General features: G+C 37.1%; 1 protein-coding gene across 4 annotated transcripts in view; it reads left to right on the forward strand.

Moving 5' to 3' along the window:
- The window catches only part of LOC106878600 (uncharacterized protein C3orf18), a 37,701-nt gene that overhangs the window by 24,835 nt on the left and 6,649 nt on the right, over nt 1-6,217 (forward strand). The window contains exon 5 of one of the 4 annotated variants that reach the window (XR_001410518.2): nt 684-792. The exons of the other annotated variants lie outside the window; for them this stretch is intronic. The gene's annotated coding sequence lies outside the window, so the exon portion shown is untranslated. The remainder of the gene's footprint in view (nt 1-683; nt 793-6,217) is intronic. 4 annotated transcript variants of the gene reach the window in all.

A 6,217-nucleotide genomic window follows, 5' to 3' on the forward strand; every position in this document is an offset into this window, starting at 1 on the left:
AGGGGATGGTGGCGAACCCTGCTGTACTCTTTCACTACAACTTTCTCTCACTCTTACTTCCTGTATCTGTTGTACCTGTAATTCAAAGGGTCAGCCTTGTCACACTGTGTCACGCTGAATAGCCCCAAGAACTTCGTTAAGGATACACGTGTCTGTGGAGTGCTCAGCCACTTGCACGCTAATTTCACGAGCAGGCTGTTCCGTTGATCAACTGGAACCCTCAACGTCGTAAGCGACGGAGTGTCAACAACAACAATGTTAAAGAAGGAGATGTATCATTACAGTTTCCTTCACCAATAACAATTTGAAGTTTCAATTTCTGAATATAGTGAGCCCTGTATGAAGCAGAGCATCAATTGTATTTATTTACTAATTTATTTTATCTATATCATTTAAAATGACCCCTATTTTATGGTTGGGTATAATATTTGTAGAAAGATCTTTTGAATTATATCTTAATTTCTTCTTTGTTTTTAAAATAACTATAAACATATTCCTTGCAATAATTTTAATCAAAATTCAAATCCTCAAACAAAATTATTTTGTATCTACACAATTCTCATCACGTGAAAATTTTAGTTTTCTGTATTTTTCTATTTTGATGCAGAAATCTATCACAGAGAATGTGTTTAACATTCCAAAATCTAAACTGTAATAAACTATTCTTTATCTCTTCCATTTAGCGCTGTGAGTCTTATAAAAGCCTTCTGCAATGTTCGCATGGTAGCATGCTGACGTGAATACTTTCATATCTGCTGCTGCTGCTGCTAGTACTTCCTTCCTGGTCCCAAGGTAGGTTCACTGGGGTCACTTTCTTCATCCCAATCACATTCCTCCACCTCCTCCTCATTGCAGTAACTGGTAATAATAATGATGATGATAATAATAATAATAATAATAATGATGATGATGATGATAATGATGTTGTTACATATGCTAATATTTAATGTCATTCTATATATAAAATGACATGGGTCATACTTGAACATTAGTATGTCAATGTCTCTGACATTATTTCTTTGTTAATGACTTCATTATCAGTTTAGCTAATTGCTACAAGACAGTCACGGCTAATTTGCTATTTTAGAATTTGAAACCCTTTAGCAAACTTTAACAGATTTCTTGGTTAGGATGTATTCATAGAACAAATTAACTCTTAATATAGAAGTCCCCATAAAAAATGGATCCCACTATATTTATTCCTTCATAACCAAGAATCGCATTTAACTTTGAGAAAAAATATTTTCAACCAAAGTCTCTAATTTATTATTATTTTGTGGTCCTTTTCTCTAGTATCTGTACAAATTGTCTCTACTTGTATGTCCATTGTTCTTTAATGTAACTCTAGTAACACTAACGACTTGTAGGTATGAGGTATTTTGTTATGCAACGTTAATATTCCATTAAGTATATTAAACGTTTTTATAAGTAAACACCATGTTCTATTGCATTAGCAGTGTTCTTTTACATTATTTGTTAAGGTTATCTCTACAGATACTCTATAGAAATTATTGCCAGTCCTGATTTTTGTTACGACATTTCATATACGACAGGTCAGATGTAAACAAACAATGAGATCAAAGATGAAAAAAGGGTAATGGGTGTATATGCCATATTTTGAGGCTTTTTGCCCTTTCATCAGCTCCCATTCAACCCTTTAATTATCCTTGAACACAGTGCTTAAATAGCCACTGTATACAACAGTGTTTGGTTATTGGATATACCAATTTTACATATTAAACACATTCCTGGAAGCTGTACATAAATACTAGTGACTTGTAGGTATGTGGTATTTTGTTATGCAATTATAATATACTATATACTAGGTGCAGGAGTGGCTGTGTGGTAAGTAGCTTGCTTACCAATCACATGGTTCTGGGTTCAGTCCCACTGCGTGGCACCTTGGGCAAGTGTCTTCTACTGTAGTCTCGGGCCGACCAAAGCCTTGTGAGTGGATTTGGTAGACGGAAACTGAAAGAAGCCCGTCGTATATATGTATAATATATATGTGTATATGTTTGTGTATCTGTGTTTGTCCCCCCAGCATTGCTTGACAACCGATGCTGGTGTGTTTACGTCCCCGTAACTTAGCGGTTCGGCAAAAAGCGACCGATATAATAAGTACTAGGCTTCCAAAGAATAAGTCCTGGGGTCGATTTGCTCAACTAAAGGTGGTGCTCCAGCATGGCTGCAGTCAAATGACTGAAACAAGTAAAAGAGTAAAAAAGTATATTAAACATATTTATAAGTCAATACTGCGTTCTAATGTAAAAGCACACCGCTAACACAGTAGAACGTGGTGTTGACTTATAAAAGCGTTTGATATACTTTATAGTATATTAAATGTTTTTATAAGTATAAAGGCAGCAAGCTGAAAGAAACGTTAGCACACCAGGCAAAATGCTTAGCGGTATTTCATTTGTCTTTACATTCTGAGTTCAAATTCCGCCAAGGTCAACTTTGCCTTTCATCCTTTCAGGGTTGATAAAATAAGTACCAGTTGCATACTAGAGTTGATCTAATCAGCTGGCCCCCTCCCCAAAAATTTCAGGCCTTGTGCCTAGAGTAGAAAAGAATATACTTTATAGTATATTATGCATGTTGCATGTTGGCACTCCATCGCTTACGACGTCGAGGGTTCCAGTTGATCCGATCAACGGAACAGCCTGCTCGTGAAATTAACATGCAAGTGGCTGAGCACTCCACAGACACGTGTACCCTTAATGTAGTTCTCGGGGATATTCAGCGTGACACAGTGTGACAAGGCTGACCCTTTGAATTACAGGCACAACAAAAACAGGAAGTAAGAGTGAGAGAAAGTTGTGGTGGAAGAGTACAGCAGGGTTCACCAACATCCCCTGCCGGAGCCTCGTGGAGCTTTAGGTGATTTCGCTCAATAGACACTCACAATGCCCGGTCTGGGAATCGAAACCGCGATCCTATGACCGCGAGTCCACTACCCTAACCACTGGGCCATTCCACCTCCAGTATATTATGATTGCTTAACAAAATACCACATACCTACAAGACATTAGTATTTACATAGAAGCTTCCAGGAATGCATTTAATATGTAAATTGGTATATCCAATAACCAAACATTGCTGTATACAGTGGCTATTTAAGCACTGTGTTCAAGAATGATTAAAGGGTTGGATGAGTGCTGATGAAGGGGCAACAATCCCCTAAATATAGCATATACACCCATTACCCTTTTCTCATCTTCGATCTCATTGCATGTTTACATCTGACCTCTCATATATGAAATGTAACAAAAATCAGGGCTGGCTATAATTTCTAGAAAATATCTGTAGAGATAACCTGACCAAGTAATCTAGTATCACTGTATGTACCCACCTTTTTAGCACATGATACTTGAGGACTGTATACCTCAAAATACTCCCATTTAGGATAAGGTATTACACACAGCCTAGATACAGCTCCTCCTTCTGAAATTGCTGATCATAGTTTCATCCTAATGGTTTGATCTATGTTTTTTCATTGCTTTCAGAAATTGAAAAATATTTTGCTAAAGTCAAAATGTCAGTTTTACTATAACATTAGAACAAAGAACATATTCACTGCTTTCAAAATTGTATTTTGCTTTTCTTCTTTTTTACGATTTAAAAATTTGTGGTTTAAACATTTCAAATGATTACTCCAGAATTATTGCAAATGAATAATAAAATACACTTTGCAATAAATAATGCAATATTGAGCCTTGTGAGTGGGTTAAGTAGAGGGAAACTAGAAGAAGCCTGATACATATATACATTATCAATACCACATACTTAACATACATGTGTTGTTGAAATGCTAGAAACTGCAGTTTTTCATCCAGAAGATTTCCGGATGAAAAACCACAGCTTCTGGCATTTAAACAACATACATACATTAACTATGTGGTACTTATAATGTTTACATCATAGAGTTGGTTCTATTGCATAATCTGAATGTGTGTGTAGGTGTACCCTTGTCTAGTTATTACATAATGGTTGTAAATGAGTGTCACCATCATACAAGCAGTGTTGTTTGTTTCCTGTCTTCCATAAAAAAAACACGTCTGATCATGGAAATATTATCTTACCTTGCCTGGAAACAGGTGAGTGTTAGTGTGAAGAAGAGCATCCAGTTCAAGAAAAATCTGCCTCAAACATGGAAGAGTGGACATTAAATATCCAACTCATGCCAGCATTGAACATTGATGTCAAATGATGAGAGAGAGAGGGATGAGAATATTTTACATGTCACCAACACTGGTGCCTTTCACATCGTCTTTAGTGTCTACTTTTCCATGCTTCCATAGATCAGATGGAATTTGTTGTGGTAAATTTGCTACAGCTGGGATGCCTTTCCTGTCACCAACTTCCACCTGTTTCCAAGTAATGTTATATTTCCCCATAGCTGGATGTGTTTTCAGGGATAACTGGAAACTAGGAACACTGCTTGTATGATGGTGATGCTCATTTATAACCATGTGACGTTTTAACAAAGACACACACACACACATATGGTGGATTCATTTCAGTATCCTTCCACCAAAACCACTCAAAAGGCTTTCTTTGACTCATGGGACCATGTTGTAGGACTGAGCCCTAAACCATGTGCTTGAGAAGCAAACTTCTTAACCACACAACTATGCTTGCACATAGCCATGCCTATGCAGATTAAAACCGTTTTCTTTCAGATTTGGAATTTTGATTAGAATTATTGCAAGGAACATATGTATTAAAATCTTTGTAAAGACCATATTTATAGTTATTTTGAAAATAAAAGAGAAACTGAAATAAGATTAAGCAGGTTTTTTTTTTTCTTGAAGTCGCATGTCCCATTTGTAATTCTATAAACTGACCCGAATCTTAAAAGACTTAATATTCTTCAGTTCATATTTGCTTCTTTAAACCCTTAGCACTCAGATTACTCTGTCAAATGTAATGCTTATTTCGTCACATTGTTTTGAGCTAATAATGCATTATCTCATAGCTTCCAGACTTTTGATGATAGAATTGTTTGTTTTTAGTATGACATTGTAGGGTAAGTGTACAAGGCTGGATCTAGTTGGTTTGAATATAAAACAGGTAGAATACCTGGGCTAGATATGGCTAGTTTAAATGCTAAAGAGTTAACCATTCAGCATTCATTTTACTCTGTCAAATGTAAAGCTTATTTCTTCACATTGCTTTGAATTAATCATGCATTATCTCATATCTTTGAGATTCTGATGTCTTTTATCTTTTATTTGTTTCACTCAGCAGACTGTGGCCATGCTGGGGCACCGTGTTGAAGAATTTTAGTTGAATGAATCAACCCCAGTACTTATTTTTCTTCTTTTTAAATTTTGGTACTTATTCTACCAGTCTCTTTTGCAGAACCACTAAGTTATGGGGATGTAAACACACCAACACCGATTGTCAAGCGGTGATGAGGGACAAATACAGAAACACACACACACACACATAGATTTATACATACACGATGGACTTCTTTCAGTTTCCCTCAACCAAATCGACTCACAAGGTTTTGGTTGACCCAAGACTATAGTAGAAGACACTTGCCCAGAGTGTCACACAGTGGGACAGAACCCAGAACCATGTGGTTAGGAAGCAACAAACTTCTTATCACACAGCCACACCAGTGTGATTATTTTTAGGGTGATATTGAAGGATAGATGTGAGAGGCTGGATATGGCCAGTTTACATATTAAAGGGTTAAAATGGACTTGAGTGAACCTTCGTTTAAATTTGTTCTTGTTTATGAATAATTCATACTCAAATTTATAAATGTTTGACAATTTAGGGTGAACTTTTATCATGAAACCCTTTAGAAAATAAACTAATCCAAGACTCATCAAAATAGAATAAATTTGTATCCATATAATAAAGCGAAATCGGGATAGTACCTGTGCCCAGCGTCGCATTTCTAGCACTTGTGCCCGTGACATGTGTAAGGATTTTCGAGCGAGATCGTTGCCAGTGCCCCTGGACTGGCTCTTGTGCGAGTGGCACATAAAATACACCATTTTGAGCGTGGCCGTTGCCAGTACCGCCTGACTGGCCTTCGTAGGATTTTCGAGCGAGATTGTTGCCAGTGCCCCTGGACTGGCTTTTGTGTGGGTGGCACATAAAATACACCATTTTGAGCATGGCCGTTGCCAGTACCACCTGACTGGCCTTCGTAGGATTTTCGAGCGAGATCGTTGCCAGTGCCCCTGGACTGGCT

This window comes from Octopus bimaculoides, chromosome 4 (assembly GCF_001194135.2).
Source record: "Octopus bimaculoides isolate UCB-OBI-ISO-001 chromosome 4, ASM119413v2, whole genome shotgun sequence".
Taxonomy (NCBI): Eukaryota; Metazoa; Mollusca; class Cephalopoda; order Octopoda; family Octopodidae; genus Octopus; species Octopus bimaculoides.